The 16,771-nt window shown below is 46.7% G+C and overlaps 1 protein-coding gene across 15 annotated transcripts in view; it reads left to right on the forward strand.

Moving 5' to 3' along the window:
• LRRC7 (leucine rich repeat containing 7) overlaps positions 1-16,771 on the forward strand; it is a 169,574-nt gene that overhangs the window by 67,602 nt on the left and 85,201 nt on the right. For all 15 annotated transcript variants that reach the window (XM_032446216.1, XM_032446217.1, XM_015870860.2 and 12 more), the window contains one exon: positions 16,358-16,429. The gene's annotated coding sequence lies outside the window, so the exon portion shown is untranslated. The remainder of the gene's footprint in view (positions 1-16,357; positions 16,430-16,771) is intronic.

Below are 16,771 nucleotides of genomic sequence, written 5' to 3' on the forward strand. Positions count from 1 at the left end.
TCTGTAATCATCTCTGCAAGGCGTTATTGATGGTACCAGTTTACCAGAAGGACGGAGGGGAGCTCTGCCAGGAGCACTGCTCAGCACAGGATGGTAGTCAGGATTCTTCCACTATTCCTGTTCGCTTTCCTCTTGAGCCAAATGGATGCATCTTATCTGCCACGAAGTCATGATTAATGAAAGACCTACAGCCTGGTTCAGCACATCTGAGTGTTTCTCCCTGCTTTTAATTGACTTACCCAGCATCCAGTGTGACATGCTGCACTTGGATGGCTTCCTTTAGTCCCCGCCCTTTGAGCGGTTCTTCTTCTGCTGACATCTCACATTTGACGTTGAACCTCTTGAAGCTTTATTAGGAAGAAATGAGCTTCCATGAGATCTGAGCCGAGCAGAATGGAGATTTGGATCTGATCCTAATTTGTGAGAGGGCTGTTGCAGCTCACGCTCAGAGACGTGGCTCTCATTAATCAACCCTGCACAGCCTGGATGGCCAGAGCCGCCTCCTGCAGGAGATCCATCAGCTGCGGGGCGTGCAGACAGAGCGGGCTGATGGCTTCATTCTGAGATTCATCAACTATTTTTATTCCAAACACTATAAAACCCCAAACAAATGTTGCTGTCGGCTGCCCCAGAATCGTACTGCAGCACAGTGCCCCACACAGCAGCAGGGTCTCCTCTCCCTTCTCTGCTGCCTTTGCTGCATTGTGCAGTTCCCTTGCTGTTCTTAAGAGAAGAGGGCAGCTCTGTGCAGATTGCAGCCCCTCCGTGAAGCTTTATTGCCTGTGATACAGGATACAGCATGGTGGAGAGTGAGTGCTGATCTGTCAGTGGTCGCTTTGGGTTCCACAGACCTCTGGGATCTCAGCTTCCATCCCTAAATCCCCCATTTCTGTTGTGTACTTCACTTTCAGTCTGTAACGCTGTGGAGTCTTTTACCATTGATCACCTTTTCTCTGTTTTTATTGCACACAGACTCTGATCGAGTCTCTGCAAAGGTTCCTTGTTGATGAGATAAACAGCCTTTCCTACTGGAAAGTTCCTTTCTGGTGCTTGATTGGGCTCCTGTCCCTTCCCTGAACTTCATCCATTTACTTTTTTTTCCACGCTTTTCTTTAATTGTGGGCACAAAGCCCGGAGTTAATAGAACCTCTCTATTCCAATACAGTGATGCCTTATTTACACTTCCAAGGGCTGCAGGAGATCACTGTACCACATGATTGCACTGTGATTACTGTAACCCCTGCCTGGTGAATCTTGCTGCTTTCTGTGCCACACTCCTCACTGCTTGTACTACTTGTGCACGGACAGGGCAGTGCTTGGACGCAGTGCAATGTGTGCTCTTTGCTTGTTCCTTGTTGCCCAACCAAGGACAGTCACCTGCTCCCTTTGTTATTTTCAGCCCAGCTATTTTTAATTCCCTTGCACATAATGATTTCATGCTTTATGTCATTGGAGAAGAGGTGAAGTAACAAAAGGCCGAAGTCTGGGGCTTGGATTCAGACCTCACCCCTGTGCAGGCTCTCTATTGATTGCTGGGCTTCTGTTCTAAAGCTTTCTGTTGTCAGTTTCAAGCCCACTTGCTGCAATGTCCTGGTTTTCTAACTCTCTACTCTCTCTTTCAAAGTCCTTCCGGCAGCAAACCCAGCACCCGCTGATTGCGTTGCGTTACCACTGGCACTGTTATCCCCACACCTGTAATCCCAGCAGAAGAAATCTGCCTTGCCAACTGGGTGCAGTGTTTTTAATTCACGCATGTACTGGCTCTTACTTTGTTAAGCCTCTGTAATTCTTTATAAATAATGTTGCCCATTGCTTATTCCATCACGCCGTGCAGGATCAGTGTCAGGCTGACAGCCTGTAGCTGCTCAGATTATCTCCTTTTTCTCTATTACTCGTTGGGTTCAGCAGCTGCCTGGTCCATTCTAATTCTCACCAAGGACCTGATGGATGGTGCATGAGAGCTTATAGCAGTTGTGTCTGTAACCAGCCGGTTTGGAGCACTAGGACAGATGTCAAATGCTCCAGCAGCGTGCGGACACAACCTCTGAAGACACCGCATTTTGAACAGGAGTAAAAATGCACAGAGAAGGATGGTCTGTGCTTTCCTGACAGGTCTTTCTGAAATAAACCCTCAGGTTCCCATAAATTCTTGTTAAGCCGATGGCAGACTGGCCTGCAGAGGCAGCAATATATTCCTTGCTCCAATAAGCCATCAGTTTCTTTTACTTCTCCATTTGTTCTGGATGCTGGCGGTGAGCGCTGGGATGGCTGCTGGGCTGTGGGTGCCTCTGAGCTGACCCTGGGCAGGGAGCTCCTGCCGGGCTGCACTGAGGTGTGCCTGGGTCACAGGGCACCATTTTCCACATTTCCCCAGTGTTTGGTGAAACTGAGAAGGAAAGTGATGTCAAGCGGAAGCTCTGGGTTATCCCACTGGAATAATGCAATGTTGGGCTGCTCTCCTGCAGCAGCTGCTCCTGTTTGACACTGCCGGAGTGGGGAATGCGTTGCACAGAAATGGCTCTGAAGTGCAGAGCTGTCACCTGCCCATCGTCCCGAAGGACGAGATGTTGGAAACACGTTGCCGTGCTCCCAGGCTCTCACCACGCGTTTCTGCAGAGCTCTGAGCCTCGCCGTGCTGAGGGCAGTGAGAGCGTCATTCCAGCTACAGCAAACTCTGCTAATTAAGAAATCTGATAGAGGCGCAAGCACAGAGCAGCTGCAGGGAAAGGAAAATGTGTCCTCTTCACCTTTTCATTTTGTAACTGAGCTGCTGAGAACAAAGGGAGCAGGAAAGAAACTCATTCTCAGGCATTTCTTCTGTTACTGCCATCATCCTTGCAAAGGAGAGTTCATTGCCGGCGTTTCTGTGAGATTAAGAAGGAAGGGATTCCTGCAGGAAACGAAGTAAGAGAGAAAGGGAAGATTTAATTTTGCTTGTTCCTGTGCCCGAGGAGAAGAGTAACCTCAGGACAGCGCAGCTGGGTTTAGGGCTGGCCCTTTGGTTTTCAGATCCCCAGAGATTGACCAGACCGATCAATGATAAATATTTTGGCTACGTGTTATCTGTATGGGTGTTTTGTCTGCACTGCTCTTAGCTTTTTATCCCATTTCAAGCTTTGCTCTTCAGCTTTGTTTAAGTGTTAAGCTGTCGGTGTGAAGTCAGTTTAAAGTGGCACTCTGGTTAACCAGCCCAGCCCAGGCTGCTCCCATCCTGGCACTGCCCATGCTGGGAGGTGGTCAGGCCCTTCCTGGCATCCTCTGGTGGGAGCCCCAACTCCAAACCCTTGCAAAAGTTGTTTTTCGTTTGTTTGTTTTACAGAAACACAGAAGTGCCATATCCACATGACAGCATTCACCTGAAAGATCAGTTTTCTATTCTCAGATTTTTGGTACCCCCTAAATTTGAGGAGAGTGGCAGGAGAGGGGCAGGATTCTTCACCCTCACTTTCTCTGAGCACTGGTTCCTCCCCAGGAGCAGCTCTGACCACCGTGTTCCTTTCTGGGCTGCAGTCTGTTTCACTGCTGCCAGGTGGAGCGTAAACCACAAACCTCAGGAGTCCCATGGCATCCTTGTCTGCACTGTACGGGTACCAGATAGCACGAGTCAACTCACAGTGAACACATCTGTATTAAAAAACACAGCGTGGGGCTGTCCGTGTGCGGCAGAAGGGGAACCCAAAGCTGCACAGTGGCTGTGATGCTTTGCAGCTGCCTCAGGTCTGTGTGTGTGGGCAGCCCTGTGCTGGGGCGCAGTGTTGGGCAGCGCTAACATGACAGTGCAGCTCTGTGGGGCCGGGCAGTGCTAACGTGGCAGTGCAGCTGTGCAGTGCCAGGCAGTGCTGGCATGGAGGCACCACTCTGCGGGGCTGCCTGCTGCTCTGGCACTGATGTACGGCAGCGCTGTGGCTGCGGGCAGCTCTCTAGGAACCGTGCTGGAGGCAGCAGCCGGGCTGAGAGCTTTCCTAGAAGTCCTTCAGCCAGGCTGAGGATGGGCAGCTGTCGGCAGGTCACCTCTCCCTTGCTCTGTCTCTTCTTCACGCCCTGTCCTCCCCGCCTGGTACCAGGAGCATCCTTTACAGGTCCAGCTTGTGTCCAATTATTGCTGGCAGCCGTGAATGTTAAATAGCATTAGAAAGCATCTGAGACAGTGCAGAAATCCAAGTGGTGAAGTAATTCTCCTTTTGGATCCGACCCAGAACTTCCAGTCGGTGCCTCGTGATGTGTGTGAGGAGAATGTCAATCGGTCGGAGCAAATTGCTGGTGACAGATACACATGCATATCCACGGCCCCAAAGTGCTCGGAGTTATGGAGGGCTCTGAAGCACTCATGAATGGCTGCTTTTTGCCGGCCTGCGATGGAAACAAAACGGGTCATTAATGTTTAACACAGAACCTGATCCTTTCTTTCTCTCTCTTTTTTTTTTCTCCTTTTTCTTTTTTTTTTTTTTTTTTTTTTACTGTCAGTTGGAATGGAAAAAAAAAAAAAAAGAAACGACGTCTGTTTTATTCCCAGCAGGAGAAGGTTGGCCAGTGCTCCTGGGGGAGAGATGGAAGGTTTGCAGCTTTCCGGGTTGGGGCAGTGGTTGGGGCTGGGAGCGGAGCGGGGCAGCCCAGGAGCAGCACTGTTAGAAGGGATGTTCTGCTGCTCTGTGCTGGGTGAGGCTGCTGAGCGGAGCGGCCTGCAGACCTGTGTAGCTGAAGGCAGCTACTGATGTTCAGTGGGGATTTTACACCAGTGGGTAAAGATGGATCATGTCAAGGGATGCAAGAGTACGTAATTGCCTTCAGAAACGTGGTGTGTGACACAGAATGCATCACATCTCTGCTGCTGGTGCTGGGAGCTGACAGCTGACGGGAGGGCTGGGGACGTGCTGCAGCATTTTGAGTCTCTACGTATGGCTGTTGGTCACAACGTGCGTTTGTAATACAATTTAAATTGATGACAAGTAAATTGCACGTTGGATCAGCTCTGTGCTGTCTCTCTGTGGTTTCCTGTGTGACAGGAACAAGCCGCGGTGGCTCACAGAAGCCCTTTGCGGGATCCATTGCAGGGCTGTTGAGCTGCACTGTTCATTTTGCATGGAGTGGGACTGACACCCACACTGCACCAGGGGACTTTCAGGACCTGACCTATTGCCCTGCTCTCTGGGAATACAGACCTCCCTCAGTGTGAGCGCCGCTGTCCTCAGTTGTCCCTGGGGCTGAAACCCACCAGGTCAACCCAGAGGCTTGAGAGCTGCAAGGTTCCTCCAGCTGTGTCAGAGGGCTCCATGTAGTTCCCATTACCGTCACCTGCAGCTCTGCATAGACAATGCACAGGGAAAAAAGCAAGAGCTTGGATACTGTTAATGCCAAAATGAAAATGAAGTTATTGATGTCTTCATTCTTAAGCAACCCATGTTGAACATTGCTATGAAAATGATTTTTGTTTCCTCCGGTGTCTCTCCAGTTACAATGGGGCTATAAATCTTCAAATAAAACTATGAATCCCTTAATGTATAAACATAACAAGGAGCAACAAATATATAAAACGTAAGCAGTATGTAAATGTCAGTGCAAACACAAAGTTCTCATCCGACAGCAGGGGGTGTAGGGTCGCATCCCTGGGCTGCTCCAGAGCCATGAGATGTGGCAATGAGGGATGTGGGCCGGGGGTCTTAGAGGGCTTTTCCAACCTAAATGACCCCACGTGATGTGTCAGTGCTCTGGCCGTATTGATGGCCCTGGCTGTTAGTGAGCAGCGTGCACTGAATTACAAGTCAGTTTTATTTCATTTTTTAATTAAATGAAAGCTAAATATAAATTCTGACAATCAGTTAATCAGCGGTTTGATTAAAATCCATTAACATCAGAACTCAATGGCAGGGGGGGTGGGAGGGTGATGGGGGTTGTTTGCCAAGTGCTCCCCGTTGTGCAGGAGGGTCCCTGGGGTCGGTGCTGGTGGTCCATCGGGGGGTGTCTGCCACCTGGGGGCTCCCTGAGCTTCTCTCTCAGCACCTTGGTTGCTCTGTCAGTACAGTGGAGTAGTTCTGGGTGTCTGTGGGCACCGCTCAAGTGGTTTCAGTGAAGGAAATCCACACTGTGAGGCTGGAAACCCACAGCGAGGACGGGCTGCTGAGTAACCCACGGCTGAGGCACAGCAGTGCTATCATGGAGTTAGGTGGCTGATTGTTCTGCTAGAGATGTGTTCTACTTGAGAGCCTCTGGTGGAAATGAAACTACGGACAAATTATTTTAGCCATTCTACAGCAAAAATGTGATCTGACAGCTCTGTACTGCAAATTAACTGTATTTGCTCTGTCTGTGACCTTCTGACATGACTATAGCAGCTGTCACACATCAAACCCCCGGGGGTCTGTGCTGCTCTTGGGGTGGCTGAGGGTGGGCAGCTGGAGGAAAGCTTTGTGCTTTACCTGCTCCTCAGCAGTGTGATGGGCTGCTCCCATCCCTTCCCTCATCTTCCCTGACCAGAGTGTGCTCAGATACACGTGTGCAATCCTATAAAGGCTGCAGTCCCAGCAGCTGAGATGTCCTTGGGATGGAGGTGCTGTGTACGAGCATGGGGCTGCTCTGTGCGGGATGCTCGTGGAGTCGCTGCATTTATTCTTGAGCGAAGCCAGCAGGGAGGGACGCTGGCATTTTTGGTGCAAAAAATATTGGAGTTGAAATTGAATGGGCTAAACTGGAGGAATAAATCTGTGCTTGGTTTGCTTCCAGCACAGGTGCCCACAGGGATGATCTGAATGTGTGAATATGGCTGCCTGAACATGTCTGCTTCTGTGTCTGTTTTTATTCTAGTGTTTGAGGAGAGAAAGAGGCTGTGGTGCATCAGGACAGTGGTGCTGTAAGCAGGGAGGCCCTGAGCCGTGTGCTGGAGAGCTGGGTTGGCCCCTTCCTACATGAGCCCACAGGTTGTCCCCATGGTGGGGATCTCGAGTTGCAGACGCATGTTTGCATCTTGTTACAGACAGGGCCAGTGGAATAGAAGTACAAACACATTCCAGACTGTCATTGGGAAGTCACAAAAGTGCCATTTATTCACTGTTTTTCTGGGCAGCACCATACTTTATGGTTAAAATGGGAGTCAAGTGATTTCATGTACCCTGAGCATGTTAAGGCCGGTCACCTTCATCTTTGGAGCACTCAAGAAAAAGAGATTTTATTAAATACCTTTTTTCTTAGATTCCTCTCTATGCTTTTTAAACCTCAACTGTTAGTTTTAGCTCAATACACGGGTGGTTTCAAAAGGTTTCAGTAGCACATGGGAGGGCTTGCTAGCAGAAGCAATGGAGCGCTGTTAATCTTGGAGTGATATACTGCCTGTGTCAGAAGGAACATCTGTACAGAGCAGAAAAAAAATCTATGAGCTTTGGAAATGGGAGCTAATAAAGTGAAATTAACAGGGTAAAACATGAGCGATAGCCCAGAACTCCAGCGGGAGCCCCAGCCATTGGCACAGGGATGAGCGCTGCCCTGCTGCTTGTGGCTGCTGGTCTGGGCTGAGCATCACAGAGAGCTGCTGGCCTGGGCTCCGTGAGCAGGCTGCCCTCAGCAGAGGTGCTTTAGCACTTGGTTAACATTTGGTTGCTTTCTAGCAAACAACAGTAACAACAAGAGAGCAGAAAAAATGAGTAAAGGAGTAACTTTATAGTTATGGCTTGAGCTCTACATTTCTCCCTTTCTGTCACCTTGATGGCGTTGGATGCTTTGGTTTTTTACAGACAATACAGCTGTGAAGGTTTTTTTAATGAAGGATCCTACCACAGAATAAACCCTTGAGAGCGTCTGGAGGTGAAAACAAAGCGTGGCACACTATAGGCCAACAGAAAATCACTAAAATGCAAATACTGCAGTGACTCGGGGTCCTTATAACACTGTGTGTGCTTACTCTTTTTATTGCCACCCTGTGTGAAATAAAATCCTGCCTGGTGGGGAATATTGAGACCAGCTGCTGCCCTGCCCCACTGCTGCCCTCAGCTGTGTGCTGCAGGGGTTGTGGTTGGCAGCACTCCTGAACCAGAGGGTGTCCTGAGTCCAGTAAGTTGTTGGATTTCTGAGTAGAGCTTGAAAGCTGAAGTCATGGCTTATGTGTTCTGTCTGCTGCTAAAACCTGAGAATTCCTTTGTGGCTCTGCTGTTAATACAGTAAATATCGGAGTAGGCAGAATTCCTGCCAAGTGTTTATCTGCAGTTTCCCTGTATGTTTCCATGAGCTTCAGAGGAACTTATTTATGTCTCCAAACCCATTTAGCCATCAGTTCCTTTCATTTTCATATTACTTCCTTTTCTTGATCTGTTCTTTTTTTCTTTAATTCAAAAAAAAGCATAGGCTGAAGTGTGCTCCCATGTGATATGCCCTACCGACACAGTTACCTCTATACGGTGCTGCAGCAACCAGAACTGTGATTTATTTTATGTTACAATGAAAGAAATGGGAAAACAACTCCCCAGATGTGCTCTGAGTAATTTGAACGTTGTGAAAGGGAACAGATGTTGAAAAGCTCCTACTGTGCCCTGTGTCAAGGCCTGCCTGTGTCTGAGTGTTGATGCTACTGATGGTGCTGATCCCTTCAGTTGTCTAGGAAAAACGTGGTAGGTGACGTAATGAGGGACTTTTGTTGCTGTGGATGTTAGCAGCGCTTTGGGGCAGAACTTGCCAGAATAAAACCAGAGGCTGAGGAAGGTGTGTGGCACGTGGAGGTGAAGTGGTGGCTCATTGCTGTTGGTCGTGTCAGGATCTCCTCGGTTAATTGGGAGCAGGAGGTGGGAAGCTCCATGTGCCTTCTGGGCCATCTCACCCGTGCCACAGTGTGGGATGGTGACCCTCATTTCTTTAGCAGAACTTTGGAAAAGCAAGGCCAGCTGAGTGCTGCTTTATTATAGGAGCATATGGTTTTCCAGGTTAACTTTGCCGCAGGAGCTTTATTTGGGCACCCCTTACCCTTTAAAATAACCAGTCACCATTTCTTTGTTTTTACACCATCATCCTTTCACATCATTGTCTGCCGGATAAAAGATTTCGTTTCCACATCATCTGCTTTTCAGGAAACATCCCAGTATAACTTTGTGTGATTTCGCATGCATTCTAATGTTTACTGATGAAAGTTACAATGCCATAAAGGTGGAAAATGGCTTTAAAAACCTTTTTGTCCATAACCATGGAATATATTTTCCTGCCTCCCATGCCCTGCCTTCAGCCACTGCTCAGATCTGCAGCCTGGAGGTGCCTTTCACCCACACATCTTTCCTTTCCCATCTCATGCAGAGAAAATGCTGATTAATTTTTCTCTATCTGCTTTTCTCTCATTCCTCTAATTTTCCGCAGTAAGAGCCTTTCTTAGAGACACAGGCAGTTTTTTCTCATCATTTCTCCTCTGTCCTTTCAATGTGAATCACAGAATGGCCTGGGTTGCAAAGGCCCACAGTGCTCATCCAGCTCCAACCCCCTGCTGTGTGCAGGGTCACCAACCAGCAGCCCAGGCTGCCCAGAGCCACATCCAGCCTGGCCTTGAATGCCTGCAGGGATGGGGCATCCACAGCCCCCTTGGGCAACCTGTGAACAGTGCGTCACCACCCTCTGTGTGAAGTGAATCAGAACTGGATGGAATCTCCTCCATCTCCACATTTTGCAGTAATTTTCTCTCATGTTAGACTTGTGCTGAGCTGCTCATCTTTGGAGGAAGCTTTTTCCTTCATTCCTGATTTCTCCCCCAATTGCTGAAGAAAAATGCGATGTTCCACTTTTCCTGTTGCCTGACTCCCTTTCACTCTTTCTTCAGTGTTTTCCATGAATGATTCCCAGCTCTTATCAGATCAAGTTCTGCTGCCTCCATCTCCTCCTCCCTGTGAGCTGATGGGAAGTGAAACATAGGAGAACTTTGCCCAGTTTCATGTAGGAGGAATCTCACTGCCTGGCAGTAAAGTTTTGTATGTTGTTTCTTAAGACCTTCCGTCTGTTTTTATTGTCTTATGCATTTAGGAAGTATTTGCTCCCATTTCTTCTTGGATCCAGTGTCCCCCGGTCATTTGTTTCTCTCATTACACATTTGCATGTACTCTCTGTTCGTTTCTGTGCTGACTCAGGCATGATTTCTCTTCCTTAACCTTCCATTGACCTTCTTTTGCCCCACCAGTGCCATGAACAAACGTTCCAGCATTGGTCCATAACTTATTTAAACAAACCTCTTAAAATTTATTTTTCTGCTCTCGCTTGTAGTAATTTTCTCTGTATTTTCTACTACTGATGATGATGATGATTGTTATTGTTGTTATTATTTAGTTGTAGCATTGGAGGGCCAAGCATTATTTATGTTGTTTGTTCTTGGTTGACTTTTTTCCCCTACACGTCTCAGTGTTTTTATAAACCCATTAGTATTTTGGCTCGTATACTACTTTGTTACAAGGATCTGAGGAGAAACTACTCATCTTGATTTCTTTTCCATGCTGGCCTTCTGCATGGGGTGAAATGAGGGTGTTACCTTGCATCCCCCCTGCAGCGCTGCCCCACACCTCCCAGCTGGGACATCTGAGCGCCGTGTGTGCCCATCTCCTGGTCCTTAGCAGCTTGGTAGTTCCTGAATAGACACTAAGGGCCATATCTTCAAACTGGGCTTTAACCTCTGTCTATAAAACACGCATTTACCTCTACGGAAAGACACTTTTATGTGCAAGTTGGGTAATTAAAATTTTAATCACCGTTTCCCAAGTGAAAACAGTATTTTCTGCACAGAAATAGAAGGAAAGTTTAGAGGCTTCCTTCCATAGAACTATTTGCTTGCTCAATAGAGTCTGAAATGACTTGTTTGCCTTAACAATAACAGAATGAAAAATCCTTAACAAATGCACTTTGCCAACTATCCAGAAGGAAAGGAGCCAAGCAAATCACTGACCCACAGAGCTGACCTTGTTTTATCCCCTGGCATACGGACCTGTCTAGCATTTGATGGGCATGTTCCAGCTGAGACATCTTCTATTTCTGCAGAAATTATGAGCTGCTTTTAAGCTCTCAGAATCATAATTGGATGACTCGAATTGCTGGAAACATCACTGGTATCACCTCCCCATTTTCTGATCTGCTCATGTGTGGATTTGGAGTGAACGGGAGTGATTCCAGGACACAGACAATGGGCTGTGTCCCACCCGGGGGCTTGTGAGCAGCAAAGCTGGACTCGATCATCCTTTATGGGTCCCTTCCAAATCGAGATATTCTATGATTCCATGATTCTCCTGTTTCTTGATAGCTCATGGCAATATGAATCAGCTGGACGTATCGATAAAACTTATCTGTGCTGAATCATCATCCATGAATTTCAAGCAATGCTATGACAAGCCATCGAAGGTGTGAAAGTTTTGCCTGAACAGCAGCAGCACTGTTTTGTGCATAAGACTGCACATAAAACTGACGCTGACCTGACACTTGTGAAAGATCTGTCTGGATAAAAGCAGCTTCACCATATTGTCTCAGGTTGCAGAAATACATCCAGTGGATGAAGCCGGGTGTTGTGGTTTATGGAACAGCCTGTTTTCAATTATCCCACTCAATCCCTGCAGTCTCTGTGGCCAACTGAGACGGCGGGAGAAGCTTCATTTTCCTCTGAAATATATTTCAGCATTGGGGTGAGCAATATCTCCAGTTTCTTGTGCTGTTGGCAGTGTCCCCAGTCTCTGAGTGCGTCGCCGTGTTCACCCAACTGGTGGCCCTAAGCTCAGCCTCCATTAAAGGCGGCGACTCCTACATTTGAGAAAGCCTTTATTCCTTTTCGTCACTGCTGAGCTCGTCTTGGAAGCCAACTGAACAAATGGAACGTGTTCGGCCACAGGAAAATGTGCCCTGGGGGATATTTCTGTAGAGAAGAAAGGCTGCAAGGGCCCGTCGAGCTCTGCAGCTGATTTACAGTGTCATGGGTGACAGAATATAGCCCAGAATCATGCATGGATCATTTGTCACATTCTTTTTTCCAAAACCACCTTCTGTGACTCCAGCAGATGATGGGTGTTGCCGTGTCCTTGTGTAATTCAGGCTTACATGAAAATTTATTTAGTATCATGCTCTGACATTTTAGATCACTACTATTACAAACGCTTGTGGCTGCTCTGACTTTGGTGGTGCTTGTGTGCGAGTCAGTGCACCATTAAAAGGATTTCAAGTTTTATGGAATTTTACCTTTCTGGTTTTTGTGTTTTTTTGTTTTTTCTTTGTTTGTTTTGGTAATAAACACACTTATTGCATAAGAAAATCTTCCAGAAGTGTGGCACAGCAAGGGGTGTGAGAGCAGGAAAATAAGAACTTCTGTGCTTTTGTGCTGCAGGAGGTGCCAGCCCAGATGCTCCTCAAGGATCGGAGCTCCTCATAGCGGTGAATGGGCTGTGGGGAGGAGCTGGCTTCCCATCCTCCCTTTATGCCTATGTTGTGCTTGTTTGTGCCTGCTGGCAATGAACTCATCTGGTATGATTCATATGAAATATACATGTGGATATATTACTTACAGTGGCTCTGATTTCCCACTGCTAACTGCCATAAATTAACCTCAGGAAGACAAGATAGTGCCGGAGGTTTCTGAGGTCCACCTCCAGATGTGGGCTGACGGCTCTGCAGGCTCTCAGGAGGTTCTGGTTCAGCCGCATCTTGGGAGGCATTTCAGAACCTCGAGGTAAGGCCAAGTGGTCAGAAGGGCCTGGAGCCCCCGAGCTCACTGCTGGGACCTCAGGATCACATCTGGAGACAGAAGGAAAGAAAGCTCTTAGGCTCTTCAGAAGGCAGCAGCTTCAGCCTTTAAGGGCTAAGCTGGATTTTTCTCTCAGGCTTGAATCCTCATTAGGTTCCTCCTTACAAATGCATCTGGCTGCTTTTATTTTTTGATATTACAAGGTATATTAAACAAATATTTTCTCTTGTGTACCAGATAGCAGTGTTTGGTAGTGCTTCATACTGTATTGTTTGTGTGATTGTCTGAGATTGTAATGCTCTGCTTCAGTTCCTCACATTTTGATATCTGAAAGCATAACGTATTAATTTTGTTAATGACTTCCCAACAGCTTGCATTTGGTTTACTAGGACAGCAGAGGCTGGCAGTGCTGTGCTGTGTTTTGATGCCCATTGCGTTGCGTTACACACAATGTTCTGTCTCCTGTTGAAAAGTGGCAACACCTAAAACAGAGTATCCATCCCACTGGTGGTTACAGGAAGACCTGTTCTCCTGTAAGGATCTTGGCTGTCCTTGGGAAAGTTCCGTTCCTGAAACACTGGTGAGAGGATGAAGAAGGGCAGTGCTGCTTCCTAAAGCCCTTCAAACTTCCTTACTTTCTGCAGATGTGTGACGGATGGCACTGAGGTCAGTGCAGTGTGTGGGTAAATACAGGACTCCTGCACCGGAGGGCAGATGTCACAAGGTCGGTTCTCTCTGCATTGTGCCTCTGCTCTGGGATTTACAGGTTGTGAACAGACTGTTTCAAGAAGTGGACAGAAGTCTTTCATGATCATTAGTAATCCACTTACGTGTTGTAAGTAGTTGAGTATGTAAGAATGAGGCCCTGCCACGTTGACAAAGCTGATTCAATTTATGATGCTCTGCAGTGATAACCATCTGCATTTATCACTTAATCCATAAGAGAAGTTTTTATGGTATAAAACAAGTTGTCTGTGCATTGAAAATCTTTGTGCTGGCAGCAGTTGCCCTTATTACATCCCGACTGGGAAGGACGCAGTGTCACAGGGAAATGTGTCTCACAGCCTGGTTCACTTTTCATTTTAAGGGCTGTAAATCAATGAGAGCTAATAGGCAGAACAGCATCAGTACGTGTAAGGAAGGATGCTGAGACGTTCCCAGGATAGCCGTGCTGTGTTGGTTGGTTATGTGGGCTGGGCAGGCACTTAACTGATATGTTCCATGCTTCTTTGTAGCCTTTTTATTTTTGTCTCTTTCTTTGTTTCGTAACTATCAGAGCAGCATCTGAAGGTCAATGAAAAGTAGCTTCTTTATTGATAGATACGTATTGGTGATGCTGGGTTGGGCTTGGTGATCTCAGAGCTCTCTTCCATCCTTAGTGATTCCTAGTGGGGAAACCCTGGTGTGCAGGGGGCAGCTGGGCTGCGTGATCACGAGGTCCTTTCCAACCATGGTGATTCTATGGTTTAATGTTACTGTGATAGATGACAACATTCTGATGCTTTGGGAACCTTGTGTAGAATGTAGAATTTTGGCAGTGACTCTGAAATGAACAGTTTTCTTGCCACGTTTGTGAAAAGCAATTAATGACTGCGTGGCCTATGGATCTCCAGAGTGCTTGGTAGCTGCAGCATGCTTCCTTACACATTGCTTTGTCACAGTGCTTCTGCTTCAAGAGAGCCTAGGCCACAGTGACAGTATCCTACAGTTAGAGACTGATCATATTACATGCATGAAAAACAAGTGAAATAAAGGTGGGAAGGCCAACCTATTTTAGGCATTTCTTAGCTTCAAAGTATATGATTTTCCAGCTTATTTTTAAATAGTTTTTTTGCAGGGGACCTGATAGAAGGCCATTGTGCTGCACACAATGGGGAAATAACGGAGGCGACTAGCCAAGAGCAATAGGCTGGTTTTCAAAGGCTTGCAAGTATTATTGTTACTGGGCCTATAAATATTGTTTAAAAGCCTTTTAGAAGACATTTTTCCCCTAGGGGTGCTGTACAAAGCAACAGTGTTCTGTGGTAGAATGTCCTTAATACAAGGCTTTTAGATATTGGTACTTTCCTTAACGTCTTTATTCTAAAAATACTGAATAAGAACATTTCTGATGTGTCCTTTTCTTCCCCTCTGAGATATCTTCTTGTCCTGGATCACGCCTGGCTGTGGATGTGGGTGGCTGGTACTGCCTATCTGTGTGCCATGCAGCTGCCAAGGGATGAGATTAAATTGTGCCAGTCTGCAAATGAACAGGCTTCATTATTTATCGAGTAGCTCCATTTCATAGGGAGATTTCTGTATTTTTCTCTAATTTCCATCCGTATTTTCAGTATCAGGTTGTCGGGACTTGGTTTGTGGCTGCTTAGGACACCTCCTCCCTCTCCACGCAGTGTGCTGAGCACCCTGCAGCTCTGAGGAGCCCTGCTAGAGCCACAGCCTGCCTGGGGCAGCCTGGAAACTGCAGCTGGGCAAATGGGGGAAATTCAGTTCCAGAGGAAATTTTCTTTGGAAGAAAGACTGTAGAAGTTCTTCCAGAATCACTGTTTGAGAAATGATCAGTTGAGCTGATGCATTCTGATATAACCCAGATGTTTACCATTGAGTTTGTTAGAGGATATAGGAGCTTCAAATGGAAAGTTACTTCAGTGTTCCATTCTAAAAAGTTTCAGTTGGATCTTCTTTAGTTTATCAAAACAGTTTTACAACTTGAAAAACAACTGTCTTGTAAGAACATGTTTGTACGATGAATGTGTGGTTCCTCCTTGCCCACCATTGGTTCAGCTGAGCGTCATGGCTGTGTTTCTTTCCTCTTTCTTCAGCATCAGAAAAGTATGGTAGTGGCACTGAGGGATGTGGTTGGTGGCCATGGGCTGGGCTCAGCCACGGGGAGCCTGGATGGCTTCCCCGAACTCTACTGAGCTCAAAGTGGGACCTGGGTTATGAGAGTTTTGGTTTTTTTTCCTCGAGCTTCTGACCTGTTTCTTTCACATCTGCTCACAGCGCTGAGCGAGGAGGGGGGGCACAAAGTTTGGCAGTTGTTTCATGTTCTGCTGGCACTGACATTAAACAGTGATGAAAAGTCTGGAGTTCCTGAAAGTGAGTTCTGAAGAACTTTGCACGAGGTGCAGAGTGGCTCCTGGGCCCTTCACTGACACGGGTGGTTTCATTCTAAATTATCTAATTGGCTCATTTCTTTATAGCAGGTTTTTGTTATTTTACTATTCTATTGCATTACTAGAAGGATGTCCATACGGTTTATCTTTCAGCATCAAATATCTATTGTAATAACTCCTATTCATTGTGATCCATGGTAAGTTTCAAGATATCAGGGCAGGCCTTGTGTAGAGATAAGTTTGATTTCAGGAGATGATCGGCCGTCCATCAGGAAGCTGTGGCTGTGTGAGCTGATGGGAGCTGGAAGCTCCCAGTTTGGAGGCGTGACTTTGCCCTTCTTCCTTTCATTTTTCAGTCACTTTCATTTCACTTCATGCATTTGGAAGTTAACTGGTCAGGCTGGGTTTATGTTAAGTGTAGAAAGTGTAAATTAAAAGATAGGCAGCTTGGAGCATAAGCACTGCTGTAATGACTTCATTCAAAGCAATGTTCTCAAAGGAAGCACTGACCTACTTGCTTGAAACTGGGCCCTCTTTGACCAGACTTAATTAAAGTTCACTCTTTCTTTTCCTGTTTAAGGAACCTGCTACATGAAAAACTGTTGTGAATCAAAATGGTCACCACGTAGAAGCCTGCAGCAACGAGTGACTAGTAAGTGGATGCTCAGTTTCTCCTCAATAAATATTAACGTTCTTGTAATTGGAGCTGTTGAATGGATGCACATGCATGGACTGATTCTGAAAGGGTGCCAAGCAGCAGCCACTAGATTTTCATCCCAATGCCTGAACAAAAAGGGGAAGCAGAATCATTTGAATGGATTAACTGACAATATAGTGTGGAGAGAGCTAAATTGCAAGTTCTTTAACACTCCCTCATTCATTTTAAAACAAGCGTTGCTTTTTAGTTATTTCAGCTGAAATCTGCTGAAACAAATGGTGCTGGTACAGATGTACACGAGTGCAGCTGAGTCCCCACTCCACTGCAATCATCCTC

Source organism: Coturnix japonica, chromosome 8 (genome assembly GCF_001577835.2).
Source record: "Coturnix japonica isolate 7356 chromosome 8, Coturnix japonica 2.1, whole genome shotgun sequence".
Classification (NCBI taxonomy): domain Eukaryota; kingdom Metazoa; phylum Chordata; class Aves; order Galliformes; family Phasianidae; genus Coturnix; species Coturnix japonica.